Source organism: Triticum aestivum, chromosome 1B, assembly GCF_018294505.1.
Source record: "Triticum aestivum cultivar Chinese Spring chromosome 1B, IWGSC CS RefSeq v2.1, whole genome shotgun sequence".
Taxonomy (NCBI): domain Eukaryota; kingdom Viridiplantae; phylum Streptophyta; class Magnoliopsida; order Poales; family Poaceae; genus Triticum; species Triticum aestivum.
The window spans coordinates 678,976,433-678,995,531 of NC_057795.1; the positions used below are offsets into that span (position 1 = coordinate 678,976,433).

The window sequence follows — 19,099 nt, forward strand, 5'->3', positions numbered from 1 at the left end:
TCCAACGAGCACATCATCTTAGATCTCGAGAAGCTGACCATGCATGAGAGATACCACGGCAAAGATCAGATCAACACGGCAGGAAACGCTCCAGGTATGATGATAAGTCATGTTGGTCAGTCTACTGTTAAAACCCCGCATTGTGATATCCAGCTTAAAGATGTTTTACATGTTCCCGCTGCATCAAAAAATCTCCTTTTCGTTCATCGCATCACTCTTGATAATGGTGTTTTCATATAATTTCACTCATTCTTCTTTTTGATCAAGGATCAGGTCATGAGGAGGGTCCTCTATCGCGGTAGATGTGTGCAAGGTCTCTATCCGTTGATTCCCAAGTTTTGCAAGTTCAATAAACAAGTTCATGGAGCCTTCAAGGTCTCTTCAGAATGATGGCACAATCGTTTAGGCCACCCATCTTTCTCTATTGTTTATCAAATTCTTAGTAAACATAAGCTCCCATTTGTCGGTGAGCATGATCGTGAAACTATTTGTGATGCTTGTCAGAAAGCAAAAAGTCATCAATTACCTTACTCTATTTCCACTAGTGTGTCAACAAAACCCTTGCAACTTATTTTTTTCCGATGTGTGGGGTCCTGCCCCCTCTTCCGTTGGTAGACACACATATTACGTAAGCTTCATTGATGACTACAGTAAGTACACGTGGATTTATTTGCTTAAAAACATTCTGATGTCTTTCAAGTATTCCACAATTTTCAAGCACTAGTTGAGAGAAAATTTGATAGCAAAATCATTGCCATGCAATCAGACTGGGGTGGTGAATATGAGAAGTTAAATTCCTTTTTTCAACAAATAGAAATTTCTCATCACGTATCTTGTCCCCATGCTCATCAACAGAACGGCTCTGCTGAACGCAAGCACAGGCACATTGTTGACGTAGGCTTCTCCCTTCTTGCCGCAGCATCTATGCCGTTGAAGTTTTGGGATGAAGCCTTCCTAACTGCGGTTCATCTTATAAACTTGCTACCTAGCCGTGTCATCAACAATGAGTCTCCAACCGAACGCCTCCTTCATGCCAAACCAGATTATGCCTCTCTCCGTGTGTTTGGGTGCGCCTGTTGGCCAAACCTACGTCCCTACAATAATCGCAAACTCAGCTTCCGGTCCAAACAGTGCGTCTTCCTTGGCTACAGTGCCCAACACAAGGGGGTCAAGTGTCTTGATGTTGCCACCGGCAGAATATATATCTCCCGTGATGTTGTGTTTGATGAAACAAGATTTCCCTTTGAAACCCTTCATCCCAATGCCGGTGCCCTCCTCAAACAAGAAATTCTCCTTCTTCCGACTACTCTTTCTGGTATTGATCATGGGGGTGACAACAATAGTACTGATCAACCTCTGACTACTCATCATTTTTTGCCTGAGTGTATTCCTGCAGATCCATCTTCAGAAGAAAATTCGGGCTCAAACAGTGCAAATAGCGGTGGAAACGGCCATGATTTCATGTGCGCCCCGGCTGGGAACAACGAAGCATGAGGCGGATCTGCTCCGGGATCCCCACTGCATGCAGCAGGTCGATCTGCACCGGGATCGCCAACTGCAGCACCTGGTTCCCCCTCGGTCTCCGCGCGTACCGACGTGGACAGCGGAACCGCAAGCGGCCGCATGCAGCCCACCAGCTGCAGACGCGACAACGCCCAACCGCGCCAACAGGAGGGCAGCGCGTGGCGGGATGGGACGCGCGGGCCGGTGCATGGGCCAGCACCAGATTCCTCTGGCCCCACATCTTCTGCTCCCGCCAGCTTGGACTGGTCGCCTGAGCCGCGGTCGCCCGAGCCGCTGTCGCCCGCTTCTGCGACAACGACAGGATCCCCTTCGGGATTGGGGTCACCAGCACCTGACGCTGACGCAGAGGAGACACCACCACCTAGATCGTCTGCACCAATACATCCTGTGATCCCGCCTGTGGCGTCACGTACTAGACTACAAAGGGGAGTTACTACTCGCCTAAATTACAAAAATTTCTATAAGTTTGGAATGTTGTGTACTACTGGTGAACCTAACACTTTGAAAGAAGCTCTTGATGATTCCAGGTGGAAAGCAGCTATGGATGATGAGTTTAGGGTACTAAAGAAGAACAAGACATGGCATCTTGTTCCCCCTCAGCAAGGCAGAAACTTGATTGATTGTAAATGGGTGTATCGAATCAAGAAGAAATCAGATGGTACCGTAGATCGGTACAAAGCAAGACTTGTAGCCAAGGGCTTCAAGCAAAGGTATGTCATAGACTATGAGGACACCTTTAGTCCAGTAGTTAAAGCTGCAACAATACGCTTGGTACTATCAATTGCTGTGTCCAGGGGATGGAGTCTCAGACAGCTAGATGTACAGAACGCGTTCCTTCATGGTGTTCTGAAAGAGGAAGTGTACATGAAACAACCTCCTGGGTTTGAAGACAGAAATGCACCTTTCCATGTATGCAAGCTTGACAAGGCCCTGTATGGATTAAAACAAGCACCTAGAGCGTGGTATTCACAGTTGAGTATGAAGCTTCAAGCACTTGGGTTTGTTCCATTAAAATCTGACACCTCTCTGTTTATCTATAGCAAGTATCAAACTTTCATATTTGTTCTTATATACGTTGATGATATCATCGTCACTAGCTCCTCAAATGGGGCAGTGTCAGCCTTGCTCAAGGATCTAGGGTCTGAATTTGCTCTTAAGGATTTGGGAGACTTGAACTTCTTTTTAGGCATTGAGGTGAACAAAATAAACAACGGTATTCACTTGTCACAAGCAAAGTATGCAACCGAGTTATTGAGTAGAATTGGAATGAAAAACTGCAAGCCTTCACCAACACCTTTATCCAGCTTAGAAACTCTATCCTTGACAAAAGGAGAACCTTTGACCCAAGAGGATATCACTGGATACAGAAGTCTGGTTGGTGGCCTTTAGTACTTGACTCTCACCAGACCTGACATTCTTTTGCAGTTAATAAAGTGTGTCAATTTCTCCATGCACCAACCACAGCTCACTGGACAGCAGCCAAGAGAATTCTAAGGTACATAAAGAACACTTTGACCACAGGTCTTACTTTCAGGCGATCATCTTCCACACTTGTCAGTACTTTCTCAGATGCTGACTGGGCTGGCTGCTTGGATGATAGAAGATCAACAGGTGGTTTTGCTATCTTCTATGGTCCTAATTTAATTTCGTGGTGTGCCAAGAAACAAGCTACTGTCTCCAGGTCAAGTACAGAAGCAGAATACAAGGCCCTAGCAAATGCAACAGCAGAAGTTATTTGGATTCAGTCTATGCTCAAAGAGCTTGGAGTGCCACAAGCACAACCTCCTTGCTTATGGTGTGATAATCTTGGTGCCACCTACTTATCTGCTAACCCTATTTTTCATGCCAGGACCAAACACATTGAGATAGATTTTCATTTTGTAAGAGAACGAGTTGCAAGCAAACAGCTAGATGTCAGATTCATTCCCTCCAAAGAACAAATTGCAGATGGATTCACCAAGGCCTTGCCTGTCAGAAGTTTTGAGGAATTCAGACGTAATCTCAACCTAGTCCAGTTATGATTAAGGAGTGTTAAACAAAACTCCTGTCACGTTACACATCCAGGAACTTGGCGTACAAGTCTAGGTAGTTAGGGAGATCTCTTTTATTTGTTATGTCATTTATCTTTGTATCTCTCTATCCCTTATCTCCATGTATCTCTCCTGGTGGTTGTACCTGCCAATTGTGTATGCCTCTGCGAGAGCTGGCCTCGCCCCCAATCAATATATAATCGCGGGCTGTCATGTATGACAGTTGCGACGCTTCTACGAATCCTAATAGGCTTCATTTATTAGCTTGTAGACTCATCTTGTCTTGGTAAACGCTATGTTACAGTAACATATTATGTTACCATCTCATATTAAATACTTGCCACATAAGCAAAAATTTCTTGGAGTGCGCTATGTTACTAGCTAAGTTACTCCCACTATGACTAGCCTAAGACTATTATCACATATTTAATTTAGTCAAACTTCAATACTTCTACAACACCATAAAATCAGTCAAACTTTAGAAACATCGGTGAGCGGTTCAATTATATTTAAAACAAGGCCAACGTCGCTCTTCTCGCAAAAAAAAAAAAGAGACCAACATCGCTCAAAACATGCTTGAGAAAATAGGGTACACCTCTGTTTATTGTACTACTCCAGAATCTTGTTTGGTACCGGACAATGACTTTGAAAAGCTTATCAGACCAGAGGTTATACCACCCAGTGAGCTAGGAGTGACATTGGAGCCCTGACTGACATCGAAGAGTCACTTTAGGAGCTGGTTATGCTTCCTCTTCAACGACCCGATCTTTTCAAAGGAGGACTTCTAAAGCCTTGCCGGGGAGTATTGTTGTTTGGGCCACCCGGAACTTGCAAGACAATGGTTGCTAAGGCTATAGCAAATGATGCCGGTGCCAGCTTCATCAAAGTCCTAATGTCCACCACCACATCGAAATGGTTTGGGGAGGACGTAAAAAATGTCCGAGCATTGTTCAGTTTGGCTGCAAAAGTGGCTTCTACTATTATCTTTGTGGACGAGGTAGATAGTACGTTGGGGCAGCGCGCACGCTGCAGTGAGCATGAGACGTTTGACAACTCCCCCCAAGGACTACTCTCTCTCGCCCCCACGTCGCTCCAACAGGGGCGACACGGGCGGCTAACCCTAGCCGCCGCCGGCGGCCTCCCCTCCCCTTCCTCTCCTCCTCGTTGCCACCAGAGGAGCCGCTGATGCGTCGCGCGGCTGCCGAGGAAGGTGGCGGCGGGGCCTTCGTCGTCCCTTCGCGGAGATCCGGATCCACGGGGCGGCGGCCCCTGCTGGTTCGGCGCCGCCGTTCGCGCCCTGGACGGTGTGCGCGGGGACTCTGCCCGGCGTCCTCAACCGCTCAGGTGGTGGGGAGTCGGCGCTTGGCGGCGGCAGTTCGGGGGCCTTCGTCCTCGCCAGATCTGGAGGCCTGTTGCTCCCTCGTTCCCGCTCCTTCCCCTTTGCGCTTGAGGCCGGTGGATGCTGCTGGTTCCGGTGCTTCTGGGGATGGTGGTGCAGATTGGGACCGCGGGAAACCCTAGGCCGGCTGGTTCGGCTCGACTGTGGCGTCGGCTTCGGGCGACGCATCCTTCCTGAAGGCGGTGTCGTGGTCCTTATTCTTGCCACCTCCGGTCCTCTCCCGGGTGAAAACCCAAAATCCGGCCTGGATTGGGCAGCGGTGGCGCCATGGGCGTCATCTCCTCCATGGAGGCGTTGCCTGGGGAGCTAGGACTCGGGTGTGGGCTCATGAAGGTGGGGGCTTTGGCCGCCGGCTGGCTCTCTGCAGCTGCTCGCGGCGGCTTTCATGCTGTGCAGAGTGCCCGTTGTATCTTTAGGGCGTTTCCTGTTTTTGGTGTTCGCGTCGGAGGAGCGGCGTGGCATCTGGCACGTTGACAACGGCGAGTCTCAGCGGCATGGAGCAGTGGGGGTTTCGCCGGTGGGCGTGTGATGATGGACGAGCGCAGGATGGTGGCGTTGTCTGGCGTCGTGGTGGCGTCGATGGCAGAGAGACCTGGCACGGTTCATGCAATAGTACAACTCTGAAGATGGATTGATGGTACGTGGATGCGGCGGCCTCATACCCGGCAGGGGTCCTGGTTGAAGAGCACGCCGGACTGGTGGCCTATACCCGGCAGGCGTCCTGGTTGGGACCTCAAGTCTTAGATGTTAGGTTTGGTTGTCTGTTTGGTATTAAGCCCAGACCATCAGCGCCCCTTCATCAGTTAGTTAGGAGTAGCGACAGAGGTTGCGAAGATGGTGGCTTTGGTCTTACTGTTGTACAACTTTGTAAGGTCTTGTGTTAATAACTAATAAATTGGCGGTATGCATCGTCCAGACACAAAGGCCGGGGGTATTCCTCCTTTTCGAAAAAAAGTGAGCATGAGACGATGCAGAAGATCAAGAATGAGTTCATGAGCCATTGCCCATTGGGATAGTATCTTGTCAAACTGAGGTGAAAGAACCCTCGTTCTTGCAGCGACAAATAGACCGTTCAACCTTGACGAAGCCATCATTAGGAGATTCGAGCGCAGGTCTGATCTTACGGTTAGTGCGTTTCTTTTTAACCCGGGTTAGTAGCTAGTATCTAACTGGATCACTCAAAGTTGTTAATTTCGTTTTGCACCCAGAATCTTTGTGTGACAGCTCCGACAACCAGTGAGGGAGCTCCTGAAGAATGAACGGTTGAAAGAGATGGTAAAGGTTACTTATAAATGTCTTTTTCTTAAGCATTTCAGCATTTACTAAAGTGTGATGACTTTGAAGTGCTGCCAAGCCAACTATGAACTATGATGAACAAACACCTCCTGCTGAACATCCCATAGTGCTTGTCCGACGGTTCATTATTTGATGCTTCGGGAAAGAAGGAAAACGGGGGCGAAACAGAAAGCTGCCGTGACAGAGGATTCAGACAAGGCAGAGAGCAAGAAGGTGAGTTCAGACAACAAAGAAGACACCTCAGAGAAGGTGAATTCAGATAGCAAAGAGGGCAGTTCAGAAAGCAAAGAGGTAGTTCAGAAACCAAGGCTGAAGGTGACAAGGAGGCGTTCGTCGACCTTAATACGCTGACGATGGAAGACCTAAGGCAGGCCAAGAATCATGTGAGTTGCTTGCTGCCCTGGCCTGCATTGCATGTTTGTGTTGGTAGAAATATATGTCAGCTATATTATTTCTAGAAATATATGCCGGCTATTCTTCGGAAAAAAAATGTCAGCATTATTTAAGCTTCCTTGCGCAGGAAATCAAGCTGTGCCGATCTGTTGGCCTTTAATTGTTCGGTCAGTTAAAGGGTCATGTTCATGGTGAGTCAGTTAAAAGACCAACCATGTTCAATATGAGTCAGTAAAGATCAATGTTAATTATTTACTTCGATCAAAAGGCCTCATCTATTCACATGAGTCGGTTAAATCAGTTTATTTGGATGAAAAAAGGTCTGAGCATGTTCACTGCAAGTAAGTTAAGATCATGTTCATTGTTTATTTCGATAAAGGGGGAGGGGGGGCTGATCTTGTATCTAGATGTACGCATAATGCACCATGAACTGAATTGTTGAACCGAACAGGTCAAAGATTCATATGGTTTTTACCATTGGCCAACAAAAAAATTGAGTATTGAATGAAACAAATAATAATGTTCTTAAGACTACTAGACCAGCTTCAAGGAGCCTTCCCCACAGATAATCTGAAGATCAGAAGATTTACTCTCCAAACTAAAGTCTGTTGGCCCGAACTACTGAGACCAGAGGGTCGTGGCTACCCGCTACTGATAGTACTTGCACTCAGCTCACTAGTAACACACACTCACTAGTGCAAGGCAAGACACACACACGAGGAGGAAAAACGCTCACGGGATACTAGTTGTATGAAGCTCAAAATGCTTGGAATGGAATGCTACAACCGGGTGGAGTGCTGCCCCTTATGTAGTGCTTACAAACCGACTATGGGCTAAAATATCTGCTAGCTCTTAGCTAAGCACTTACGTCACAGACTTACCTTAACTAGTAAGCTACGGCTTCTTACCGACTTGCCGACCTGCACGCTATGCTGATCTACAATAGTAGAAAAAACAAAATGGTCTTGCAAACTTACTGCTACTCCCTTCGTAGCTAAGTAACACTACTCTGGTGCATGCATGCTGCCGACATGCAGCCTTCGGAGACAAGTTTGACACAACATTCTCCCCCTCAATCTTGTCGAAGGAGCTTGGTGTCGATGATCCCGACCTTGTCACGCAGCTCCTGGAACCGGACACGACCAAGTGACTTGGTCAGGATGTCCGCCTTCTGTTCACCAGCCCTGATGAACTCCACGATCACCGAGCCTTTCACGACGCAGTCACGTATGAAGTGATAGCGGAGATCGATGTGTTTGCTGCGGTCGTGAAGCACTGGATTCTTACAGAGGGAAATCGCCGACTTGTTGTCGATGAAGATGAGCGCAGGGGCGGTGTCCTGATTCAGCATCTCGCCGAGAAGGCGAGCAAGCCAAATCCCCTGACATGCCGTTGTAGCTGCCGCGATGTACTCTGCCTCGCACGAAGATACAGCGACAACCTTCTGCCTCACCGATTGCCAGCTGGCGGGACTATTCCCGAGAAGGAATAGTATGCCTGAGGTGCTCTTTCGAGAGTCCACGTCACCAGCGTGGTCGGAGTCGCTGTACCCGACCAAGCTCTCGCCGTCGCCACGACGATACACGCATCCATGCGTGAGCGTACCCGCGATGTACCGGAGCAGGTGCTTGACGGCAGCCAGGTGATCGCTTGCCGGAGCTTCCATGAACCTACTCAGGTACCCGAAACAAACGTTATGTCCGGTCGGGTGTGCACGAGGTACCTGAGACTCCCGATGATGCTACGGTAGAGTGTGGCATCCACCGCCTTCTCGGGGCTCTCCTTGCTGAGCTTCAGCCGTGCCTCCATTGGAGCATGTACAGCATAGCAGTCCTTCATGCCTGCTCGCTCGAGCATCTTGGTGGCGTAGGCCGTCTGTGTGATCATGATGCGACCACCCTCCTGGTACACCTCCAGCCCGAGGTAGTAACGGAGCAGCCCAAGGTCGCTCATGCTGAAGAGACGATGCATCTCTCCCTTGAAGCGTTGAACCTCTTTAGGCTCTGCCCCGGTAATGACCAAGTCGTCGACGTAGATGCCGATGATGAGCAGCGTGTTCGCGGTGCCACGCGAGTACACACCATGCTCAGAAGCGCTGCGTGAGAACCCAAGGGATGCGAGGCTTGCATCGAGCTTGGCGTTCCACGCCCTTGGGGCTTGCCGGAGACCATACAGGGCCTTGTATAGTCGATACACGCCCTGCTCGTGGCCCTTTGCAACGAACCCGGGTGGCTGGGAGACGTACACCTCCTCGTTAAGGTCACCGTTGAGAAATGCCGACTTGACATCCATGTGGTGTACCTCCCACCCGCGGTGAGCGGCCACGGCAAGGATGAGCCGTACCGACTCCAGCCTTGCCACCGGAGCAAAGACTTCCTCGAAGTCCACTCCCTCACGCTGCACGTAGCCCTTTGCGACGAGGCGCGCCTTGTGCTTGACAATGGCACCGTGCTCGTCCTTCTTTACCTTGAACACCCACTTGAGCCCGATGGCTCGGTGCCCAGCAGGCAGTGTGGTGAGTGTCCAAGTGGCGTTGTCGTTGATCGATGCCAGCTCGTCCAGCATCGCGTGGCGCCAGCAATCCTCTTGCTCGGCCTCCGCGAACGTGGTCGGCTCCTCGCCGGCCAACAGATGCAAGACCTCGTCGTCATCAGCGTCCTTATCCTCGGGCTGTTGCGGTGTTGCCGCAGCCTCGCCGAGGAGATCCCCCATGCGCCGAAACCTGTGGGGGGCGCCAACACTGTCGTCGGCGTCGAACAACTCTGACCTTGCTGTTGGCGGAGTCGCGAACAGCCTCCCGGGAACCACCTTGCTTGATGTCGGGGTGTCTGGGGACACCATACCCGGGGACGGTGTTCTCGGGGTTGCGGTTCCCGGAACCACACCTCCCGGGCTTCCCGGCGTGGCAATTCCCGAGGTCTTGCTTCTCGGGGTTGTAGAGTACATCGGGTACTCCATAGTGAAGGAACTGCTTGCCGGGGCCTCCCCCGACGCCTCCCAAGTCCATCGCGCGTCTTCGTCGAAGATGACGTCACGAGAGACATGCACACGCTTTGAGACGGGGTCATACATCTTGTACGCCTTAGAGCCCGTCTCGTAGCCCATGAACACCATTGGGGTGCTCCTGTCGTCGAGCTTCTTCAGCTGTGGGCGCGTCATCTTGACGTGCCCGACGCAGCCAAAGGTACGGAGGAAGCGTACATCTGGCTTCCTCCCATACCACGCCTCGTAAGGCGTCTTTCCGTCGACGCTCCTTGTGAAGGAGCGGTTGAGGATGAAGACGGCGGTGAGCACGGCCTCCCCCCAATACGTGCTCGGCACCTGCTTTGCCTTGAGCATGCAGCGTGCCATCCCAAGCATTGTCTGGTTCCTCCGCTCGACGACGCCGTTCTGCTGCGGCGAGTAAGGGGCTGTGAGGTGACGTTGCACCCCTTTCTCGTCGCAGTGCTTGTAGAACGTGGCCGACGTGAACTCGCCGCCACGGTCCGTGCGCAGCACGCGCAGCTTGTGGCCGCACTCGACCTCTGCTGCCGCTTGCTGCTTGACAATGGCTTGCTCCGCCTCGTCCTTGGAGGCGAGGAGCAGCACCCACATGAACCTGCTATAGTCGTCGACGAGCAGCAGGATGTAGCGACGCCCTCCTGGCGTTGCCGGGGTGATTGGGCCGCAGAGGTCCCCATGAACCAGCTCCAGGGGTTTCTGCGCCCGATAGCGTGCCTTCTCGGGAAACGGCAGACGCCGCTGCTTCCCCGCAAGACATGCATCACACAGCTCGTCGGCGTGCTTGATGTGAGGTAGCCCACGAACGAGGTTGCCTTGTGCCATCTTTCGCAAGCCGTCGAAGTGCTGGTGTCCTAGCCGGGCATGCCAACGCCACGCGTCGGATACATGGCCCACGGCAAGGCACACAGGATGCACGGGTTGAAAGAAGAATTTGTAGAGGCGGTTCGGCGAGCGGGTAACCTCGATGAGCAGCCTCTTCTGCTGGTCGTGCACGGTGAGAACACCGCGCCGGATGCCGATGTTGAACCAGCCCTCGTCGAGTTGTCCAACACTCACGACGCTGCTCGTGAGCGCCGGGATGAAGTAGACGTCCGTGAACGCTCTGTGATCACCCCCTTTGTCGGCGAAGACGACGGTCCCGCGCCCGTGGATCTCCACCACGGATCCGTCCGCGAACCGCACCTTCTTGGTGATTGAGCGGTCCAGCTCCGCGAACGCATCGATCGAACCAGTCATGTGGTTCGTGGCGCCGGTGTCGAGGAACCAACCCTCACTTTGCTTGCCGCCTGCAAGCGTGGGTGTGGTCACGACTCTCTCCTCGTTGAGGAAGACGTAGCCGCACGCACATGCCGTTGTCAGGGAGCCATCTCCCGACAACACGGTGGAGCCCGAACACTTTGTTGTCGGGGTGTGGCTGACCTGAGTCTCCGTGCGCTCCTGCACGGAGTCGATGGTCGCCAGCATCATGGTCGGAGCATGGTCCGCCATATGCGTCGTTGCCGCGCCAACTTGCGCGATCTTGTCGGGTCCCGAGGTTTTCGGGGACGCCGTCGCCGGGGTGTGGCTCCCCCACACCCGAGCCTTCATCGCCTCCCAGTCGACAGGCCCCGAGAACGTCATTGTCGAGGTGTGGCCTGTCACTGGAGTGATGGTTCCCGTGGACGGGCTCCGTGCCTCCTACACGGAATGGGTGGATGTCGGGGCCGTGGTCATGGGAGACGCTGAGCTCTCCTGCACGGGCTCGACTCTTGCCAGCATCATTGCCGGCCCACCATCCACGTCAGCCTGGACGAGGTTTGCCGTTGCCGCGGCTGCCTCGTCGGCTTTCCTCCTGTGGCAATCCCGGATCCAGTGACCCGGCATGTTGCAGTAGCGGCACTTGCCACCGTTGCCAGCGCCTCGCCCTGCCTGGCTTGGCCTGCGACCGCGGTTGCCGCCACCGCTCTGGGCGCGGCCTCTGCCTCTGCCGCGACCTCTGCTTCCCGTGGGGGCGCCTCCCCCACTGCCGGAAGAGCCGTCGCGGCCGCGCTGCTGAAGCTGCGCGTCCCACTGCTCCCTGGTGAGCAGTAGTTCGCCGCCAGCACGGTTGTTGGCGTCGTCGCCACGCTCCTCGACGACCTTCAGCCGCCCTACTAGTTCCTCGATCGTCATGGTGGAGAGATCCACCAAGCTCTCGATGGACCAGGCCAGTTGCTTGTACTGCCTGGGGACGACGCGGAGAAACTTGAGAATCACCATCTTGTTGTCGATGGGATCTCCGAGCATTGTGAGCTCGTTGACGAGACCTTGCAGCCGCAAGGCGAAGTCATCGACTTGTTCACCGGCCTTGAACCGGATCTCCTCGTACTGGAGGCGCAAGGTCTGGGCCTTCGACTCCCGTACGCGCTCCACGCCGATGCGCAGAGTCTTGATGGTCTCCCATGCTTCCTTGGCCGTCTTCTTGGCGCCAAGGGTGAGCACCATCTCCTCTGGGACGGAGCGCAAGATCGCCTCCATTGCCAGCCGATCCTCCTCGTACTCGACATCGCCGGTTTCCACGGCTTTCCCCATATGCCGCGCCTCCATGATGACTTTCATCATGACCGACCAACTGGGGTAGTTGGTCCGCGTGAGGAGGGGGGAGGAGGTGCTGGACATGCCCACGTCTCGCACGGAGCGTGGCGCACCTAGCTCACCTCCCGGCCTGCCTCGCAGCGCAAGCGCGTCCACCGCACGGGTGTCCTCAGCTGAGCTCTGCTCGGCGGTCTTGGAACCGTCATCGGCGACGCCTCCTTTCGGCATATGCTTCGGCATAACCCGAGGCTCTGATACCAATTGTTGACCCGAACTACTGAGACCAGAGGGTCGTGGCTACCCGCTACTGATAGTACTTGCACTCAGCTCACTAGTAACACACACTCACTAGTGCAAGGCAAGACACACACACGAGGAGGAAAAACGCTCACAGGATACTAGTTGTATGAAGCTCAAAATGCTTGGAATGGAATGCTACAACCGGGTGGAGTGCTGCCCCTTATGTAGTGCTTACAAACCGACTATGGGCTAAAATATCCGCTAGCTCTTAGCTAAGCACTTACGTCACAAACTTACCTTAACTAGTAAGCTACGGCTTCTTACCGACTTGCCGACCTGCACGCTATGCTGATCTACAATAGTAGAAAAAACAAAATGGTCTTGCAAACTTACTGCTACTCCCTTCGTAGCTAAGTAACACTACCCTGGTGCATGCATGCTGCCGACATGCAGCCTTCGGAGACAAGTTTGACACAACAAAGTCATCGTAATCGGGCAAAGGGGCTGCCTGAACTTCTTTCACCAAACTTAAATTGAATATAAGCAGACCTTTCCATCTCACCAGAATACAAGAGTTTCAGGCGAGATGACTGATGAACATATGGTGTGGTCGTTGAATGATGAGATGGTACTTATTTGCTCCTATCTGTCATTCTAAACAGAACCACGGTTGACCTCCAACTCAAGAGAGAAGAGAGTTGATTCTGAGGATACTTTTGTCGAAGGAGAAAGCCAATAAAGTCTGAGGAGTTTTCCACCATGGTACAAAGCTATTGCATTGTTTTAAACAAAGTTAATAGAGCTACTGTGAATCTGGCTGAATCACTGAATGATGTAGAATTTCTTTTGCGCCCATTATCTCCTGAAGAAAGATCGGTTGGAAGAGATGGTAAGTAGGTTACTTATGAATGTCTTGCTTCTAAAGTATTTTAGTATTTACTGAAGTGTGATGACTCTGAATCGCTGCTAAGACAATCATGAACAAATACCTATGTACTAGTTTGATGCCTCAGGAAAGAAGAGAGCAGGCGAAACAGAAAACCATCACAGCAGTTGAGGATTCAGAAAAGACAGAGCAAAAAGGTGAGTTCAGATAGCAAAGAGGAAATTCAGAGAAGGTGAATTAGGATAACAAAGAGGGCAACTGCAGGCCAAGAATCAAAGTGCATGTTTGTGTCTAAAGGAAGATAATTAACCATTTTCCGATGATTGCAGGTCACAGCAAGCTTCGAGAGGGCAAAGTCATCAGTCATGAATAAAAGCTGAGCAGTGGATCAAAGAAGCAGCAGCAGCTCATGGCCTTGAGATGGTGGTACTGGATCATGTACAATTCTTTTATGGTAAAGTGTTGTAGCTGCTCATTTATAATGTAGTTATTCATGGTTTGTTAGTCCGTAATCATTGGCTCAGCCCATCTACTAAGTGCAACTACTTCATTCTTGGTAAAAATCAGATGTCAAGTTGCTAAAACTACTCATAGCAGAAGCTACAATCATATGGTATGGAGTGCTGGTTAAAACATGCTCAAGTGTATAGAAGAAAACAAACATTAGATTTTGCATTCCTTAAAGAAAATCTCAGGAACAACTTGTTTTAGCATCACCTCAGCGCATCATAAAACAGAACCCAAAAACTGGAACTAATTTACAAACCAATGACACCTATTATGCATGCAGAACCTTTTAATACACAAGGACAATAACTATCAAGGCAGAGAACGCGTCATGCCTGGCCGACTAAGAGGATTATCTAGCGATGACGAGCCGATTAATATATCCATCCGGAAGGACTACTGTTCCCTCGGTCCAGGTTCTCGGTTTCAGCACAATGCCATAAGAAATTGGATTTCTAACAGCATCCAAGACAGTCCAATAGAAACAATTTAATAACAGTAGTAGAACAGTTCAACCAACTAGACACTAGTTTCCGCTGCAACTCTGAACCAGAATTACAACAGAAATGTTATTGCCAAAACCCTAAACCCTAATTGCCAAAAGAAGCAAAAAAAAATGCACAAAGAGGACAAAGGAAGCAGAAATTAATGGATCAGATTAATGGCTTGGAATCCCGGTGGGATTACAGTTGCGCACAGTATAATCATAGTCGCTCATTTGGGGAAAGGATCCTCACTTCCATTCAGTTTCTCATTCGTGAGAACAAACGAAATAAAAAAAACTGGGTGGCAAATATAACCAAAGATGGATCAGATTTCTGGCTTGGAATCCCGGTGAGATTACAGTTGCGCGCAGTATACAAATGGTCGATCGTTTGGGTAAAGGATCCTCACTTCCGTTCAATTTACAAATCCAAACAGAAAAATAAAGGTAAAATACCAAAAGAGAGAGAAAAAGAAGGTAAAATACAAACAGAGAAAACAAAGGTAAAATACCAACAAATAATGGATCAGTTTTCTGGCTTGGAATCCTCTGATAAAGGATTACATTTGTGCACAGTATAATCATAGTCGATAAGCTGGGGAAAGTATCCTCACTTCCATCCAAATCGAGAACGCAATCTCAGAACAGAAACTAATCTTCCATGCCGTGTAAAAGTGTGCCCTTGTAACAAACTCTATCCTCTTTTTATTTAATAGATGAGGCAAATCTTTTGCCTCTGTTTAAAAAAAAATGAAACACCACCAGAATTGATTTTTTACTGAACAAAACATCAAGAAATCCAAATCATGTCTCATCCACCAAATGAATGCATGAACAAACAACAAAATCACAAATAAAAATAAAATCTATATGCACATTGTCTAATGCTACAAAATGTGCCAGAAGACAGGAAACAGGGCGCAGTTTGATAAAGCGTCATGCTGTTTATGCAGGCCGGTGTTTCCATTCATCTATGCTTTCCTCTACAGGATGACCAAGCTGAGTTGTGAAGCAGAGCCTCCCCCTCAGCTCACTGAAGAGCAGAGGATTTACTCATTCAGTTGTTAGATACGTAAGAATTGTAGTTATTGATGGTTTGTAATGAACTATTATAAATATATGAAAAAAATAGCTGTGCCACTATGACACATTTGCTTTCAATTCTTCAGTTGTTTTTTCAGTCAGTTAAGATCATGAGGTTGTTTTTTCAAGCAAAACATATAATCATGTTCAATCAAATATCCTGTTTATAAGGCCGTGTGTGATTCATAGTATTTTTACATGATTTTTATAGTTGCAAGCTCTTGGGAAGATGTGTGCAAAAATCCTATGCTTCCATCAAGAAACACTTGGATCAATTCGTTTGTTTTGCTTCCACAGGATTCAAATGGGCAAGGTATTTTTGCTTCCATCAAGAAACACTTGGATCAATTCGTTTGTTTTGCTTCCACAGGATTCAAATGGGCAAGGTATGCCAATCTGCTATCTTTCCTATTCCTATGAATAAAAGTAGCCTTGAGCCAGCTAAAGATCATGTTCACGGTTTTTCCGATACAAAATATCTGATCATATTCATGTCTGTTAAGCTTCAGTTGCCAATGGTGTAACAATGTCGTGACCATGATCTGCTTAAGTATTCACATCCAACATCCGAATAGCCAAAAGTTAACAAACAGGATTATGAAGAAAAATGAAAAGGAGAAAAAAATGAAAAAAGAATAGACATAAAAACAGATCAATATATCTTGGGAAAATCAGAAACATCAGAGAGATTCCCATTATAGACGTAGTCTGTCATTAACCTGAAATTCAGGGTTCTGATGTCCCTGTCTTGTTATCATCATTTGCTTCCATTGATCCCCAAACAAGAAATTTACTGCCAGCAAAGCAAAGAGAGAGGAAACTAGAGAAACCAAAACATGTGGTTCATTAATTCCACATAAAAATGTCAAAATACAAAATTAAATTGGGTACATGAAACATACTGATAATAATGATATGTTTCATGGAGGGAAGCCGGAGCCTCCCCCTCGGCTAATCTGTAAACTGCTTTTGTCAATCAGAAATTCAGAATGATATGTTTCATCGTTTGTTTTGGTAATGATGATCTGTGGTAGGCATAATGCTGTTGATAAACATAGGTGTTCTTCCGCACCAAACTGTGAGATAGCGCATCAGAACTTTAGTTTGATAATCACCGAACTAAACCGACTGAGCTTTCTGCAAGTTTAATCCTCCAAAGCACATGTAATGCTGGCTTTCTTCCGCCAAATTAACGACCTACAGAATCAAGAACAAAAATTTCAAGAAATAAAAAAATGTACTATGTGCATTAGAAATGTGCCAGAAGACAGGTAACATGACACAGTTTGATAGAGCGTCATGCTGTTTAATGCTGGCCGGTGTTTCCATTCATCTATGCTTCCCTCTACGGGATGACCAAACTGTTATCAACAGGCCATCCTTCCAGTTGTGAAGCAACAAACACAACAACATTTTTTCCATCACAGACTACAAACAGAAAAAACATGAAAAAAATTGCAAAACTTGCAGATGGTAAGAACAATATAATCAAGCATTTCCTCAGTTCAGGTCTCCAAATTGCTTCCGCACCGCGCCATGAGATAGCACATCAGAAGAACGAAAGTATTTAGTTTGCTCATCATCGGACAGCTTTTAGTTCCAGTACAAGAAAAAAATTTGCCCATCGGAACATTTCCACAGATGTATCAACAGATAAGGCTGACAATTGATATTCCACAAGTTTGCTAAGCTTCAGTTGCAAATGATGTAAACAGATGTTGTCTTTGGACCAACCTTAGCTGTATGCTAGTGTCAAAGCTCTATAGGCACCATGCAATGATATGTTTGGCGTATTGAATCAAACCTACATTGCCATTGTAGGGTCATCTGGAAGCCTTTGGGTTAAGATCATGTACATTGTTCCTGTATAGCAGTCCACCATTTTCCTATCCTATTGAGAATTTTTGGATAAACATCTGTTCATATTCATGAAAATGTTATTAAGCTTCAGTTGCCAGTTGTATAACTGATGTATGGACAATGTTGTTGATGAGGCCAACCATGACCTGAGCATTGCCATCCAAGTTCTGAATTGCAAGAAAAAGAGGACCATATTCCAAAGAATAATGATAGAAAAGAGAAAATCAGATCAATTTAACTTGGGGAAATCGAAAACATCAGAGAGATTCCCATTATAGACGTAGTCTGTCATAACCCTGAAATTCAGGGTTCTGATGTCCCTGTCTTGCTATCATCATCTGTTTTCATGGATCACCAACCAAAAATTAAGAAAAAGGTCAAAAATCAAATCAGGTATGAGAAACATACTGATAATAATGTTCTTGAGACTACTAGACCAGCTTCAGGGAGGGAAGCCGGAGCCTTCCCCTCAGCTAATCTGAAGAGCAAAAGGTTTACTCTCCGAGCAACGCAACACCTCCAATGCCACTGTAACGGTAAAGAGGCTGCCTGAATCGTCGCTCGTCACAGAACTATAATGTTAAACAAAGGACAATTAGTTGATGTTCTTAAGACTACTAGACAAGCTTCAAGGAGGGAAGCAGAGCCTCCCCCTCAGCTAATCTGAAGAGCAGAAGATTTACTCTCCGAGCAACGCAACACCTCCATTGCCATTGAATCAGACAAAGGGGCTGCCTGAATCGTCGCTCATTGGGTCTCTTTTATCATACTCAAATTAAGGAGCAAAAATTCACTGGATTATACATAAATCAAATGTCAGCAAACGTTTCCATCTCACAAAAAATAAAGAGTTTGAAGCAAGATGGTTGAAGAACAATTTGCTTTGTAGTTTCCGAAGGCAAACTTGGTAGACACAGCACGGGAAGGGCTGTCCATCCATAGGTCCCTCGGATGAAAAACAGATGATTTTGACCATAGAATGGTAAAGATGTATCCATGGCAACAGACGTGACAGAACCAGGAAAATCACACATCCACAAAATCCACGGCGTCTCGTCACTGTGCGAAGATTAAAAATTTGTTAGAGAGGCCTCAACGAGGGAGATTCAACACCTCTCTGCTGGGATCTTCGCCGAAAGAAAACGAAAAGAAAACTGAATCTGAATGAAGAATGGGCGATCTGGCTGGACAGATGCTCGGGTAACCCTAAACCTATGAGCATCACGGCGCCGCCAGTGAAGACGGCGGGTCAATAGGAACTAGCTCCTCATGGCATCAATACCAGGAAAGAAAGAAAAGAAGCTATCACGAATAGATCTTTGGATCGAGAGAAAAGAAAAAGGTAAATCGTCAAAACAAGAACGGGGGATCTGGCTGGGTGGATGCTCGGTGAATACGAACCAGTAGTAAAGGTGAGCATCACGCCGCCGCCGTTGAAGACGGCGGGTCAATGGAAACTAGCTCTTCATCGCATCGATAATACCAGGAACGAACAAGAAAAAAGAAAGAAAAAGAAAGCAAATGTTGAAGGAAGGAGCACGGCCGCCGGCGGCGGCGGCGGCGGGGTGGGGATTAGGGTTTGTTCACCGGATCGTATAAATAGAGGAGGAGGATGAGGAGGGGTTCGTAGATACGATGGGCCGGGGAGGGGGTGTTCGGCCTGTTCAAGGGCCGGCCACGCACGTAGCGAGCCCATCTACATGCAGAAGTAGCCTAAAAAATCAAAAATCCCTTAAAAAAAGAAGTAGCCTGGAAACAAAAGAATCACACACCCGGGAGAAAGAAAGAGCCAACGTTGGGTTAAAAAGGCTTGTTTCAACATTCCCTCCACACAAAAAACG

At 48.5% G+C, this 19,099-nt stretch overlaps 1 long non-coding RNA gene, 8 other non-coding genes and 2 pseudogenes across 9 annotated transcripts; all 11 read right to left on the reverse strand.

Moving 5' to 3' along the window:
• Positions 1-7,160: 7,160 nt before the first annotated feature.
• LOC123152273 (uncharacterized) lies at positions 7,161-7,265 on the reverse strand (annotated as a pseudogene).
• Positions 7,266-14,479: 7,214 nt separating this feature from the next.
• On the reverse strand, positions 14,480-14,574 carry LOC123151036 (small nucleolar RNA Z103). The gene has a single exon (XR_006475467.1). It is a non-coding gene; the product is annotated as a small nucleolar RNA Z103 (small nucleolar RNA).
• Positions 14,575-14,636: 62 nt separating this feature from the next.
• Positions 14,637-14,731, reverse strand: LOC123151048 (small nucleolar RNA Z103). The gene has a single exon (XR_006475477.1). It is a non-coding gene; the product is annotated as a small nucleolar RNA Z103 (small nucleolar RNA).
• Positions 14,732-14,836: 105 nt separating this feature from the next.
• Positions 14,837-14,935, reverse strand: LOC123151023 (small nucleolar RNA Z103). The gene has a single exon (XR_006475458.1). It is a non-coding gene; the product is annotated as a small nucleolar RNA Z103 (small nucleolar RNA).
• Positions 14,936-16,056: 1,121 nt separating this feature from the next.
• Positions 16,057-18,807, reverse strand: LOC123148593 (uncharacterized). The gene is made up of 2 exons (XR_006474005.1): positions 18,660-18,807; positions 16,057-16,595 (listed from the first exon to the last, which is right to left on the reverse strand). It is a non-coding gene; the product is annotated as an uncharacterized lncRNA (long non-coding RNA).
• LOC123151832 (small nucleolar RNA R44/J54/Z268 family) lies at positions 16,073-16,166 on the reverse strand. Its single transcript, XR_006475885.1, has one exon. It is a non-coding gene; the product is annotated as a small nucleolar RNA R44/J54/Z268 family (small nucleolar RNA).
• On the reverse strand, positions 16,652-16,797 carry LOC123152509 (small nucleolar RNA snoR137). Its single transcript, XR_006476219.1, has one exon. It is a non-coding gene; the product is annotated as a small nucleolar RNA snoR137 (small nucleolar RNA).
• Positions 16,893-16,988, reverse strand: LOC123151060 (uncharacterized; annotated as a pseudogene).
• On the reverse strand, positions 17,510-17,603 carry LOC123151818 (small nucleolar RNA R44/J54/Z268 family). Its single transcript, XR_006475868.1, has one exon. It is a non-coding gene; the product is annotated as a small nucleolar RNA R44/J54/Z268 family (small nucleolar RNA).
• Positions 17,674-17,809, reverse strand: LOC123152230 (small nucleolar RNA snoR77). Its single transcript, XR_006476076.1, has one exon. It is a non-coding gene; the product is annotated as a small nucleolar RNA snoR77 (small nucleolar RNA).
• Positions 17,860-17,995, reverse strand: LOC123152192 (small nucleolar RNA snoR77). The gene has a single exon (XR_006476064.1). It is a non-coding gene; the product is annotated as a small nucleolar RNA snoR77 (small nucleolar RNA).
• Positions 18,808-19,099: the final 292 nt, after the last annotated feature.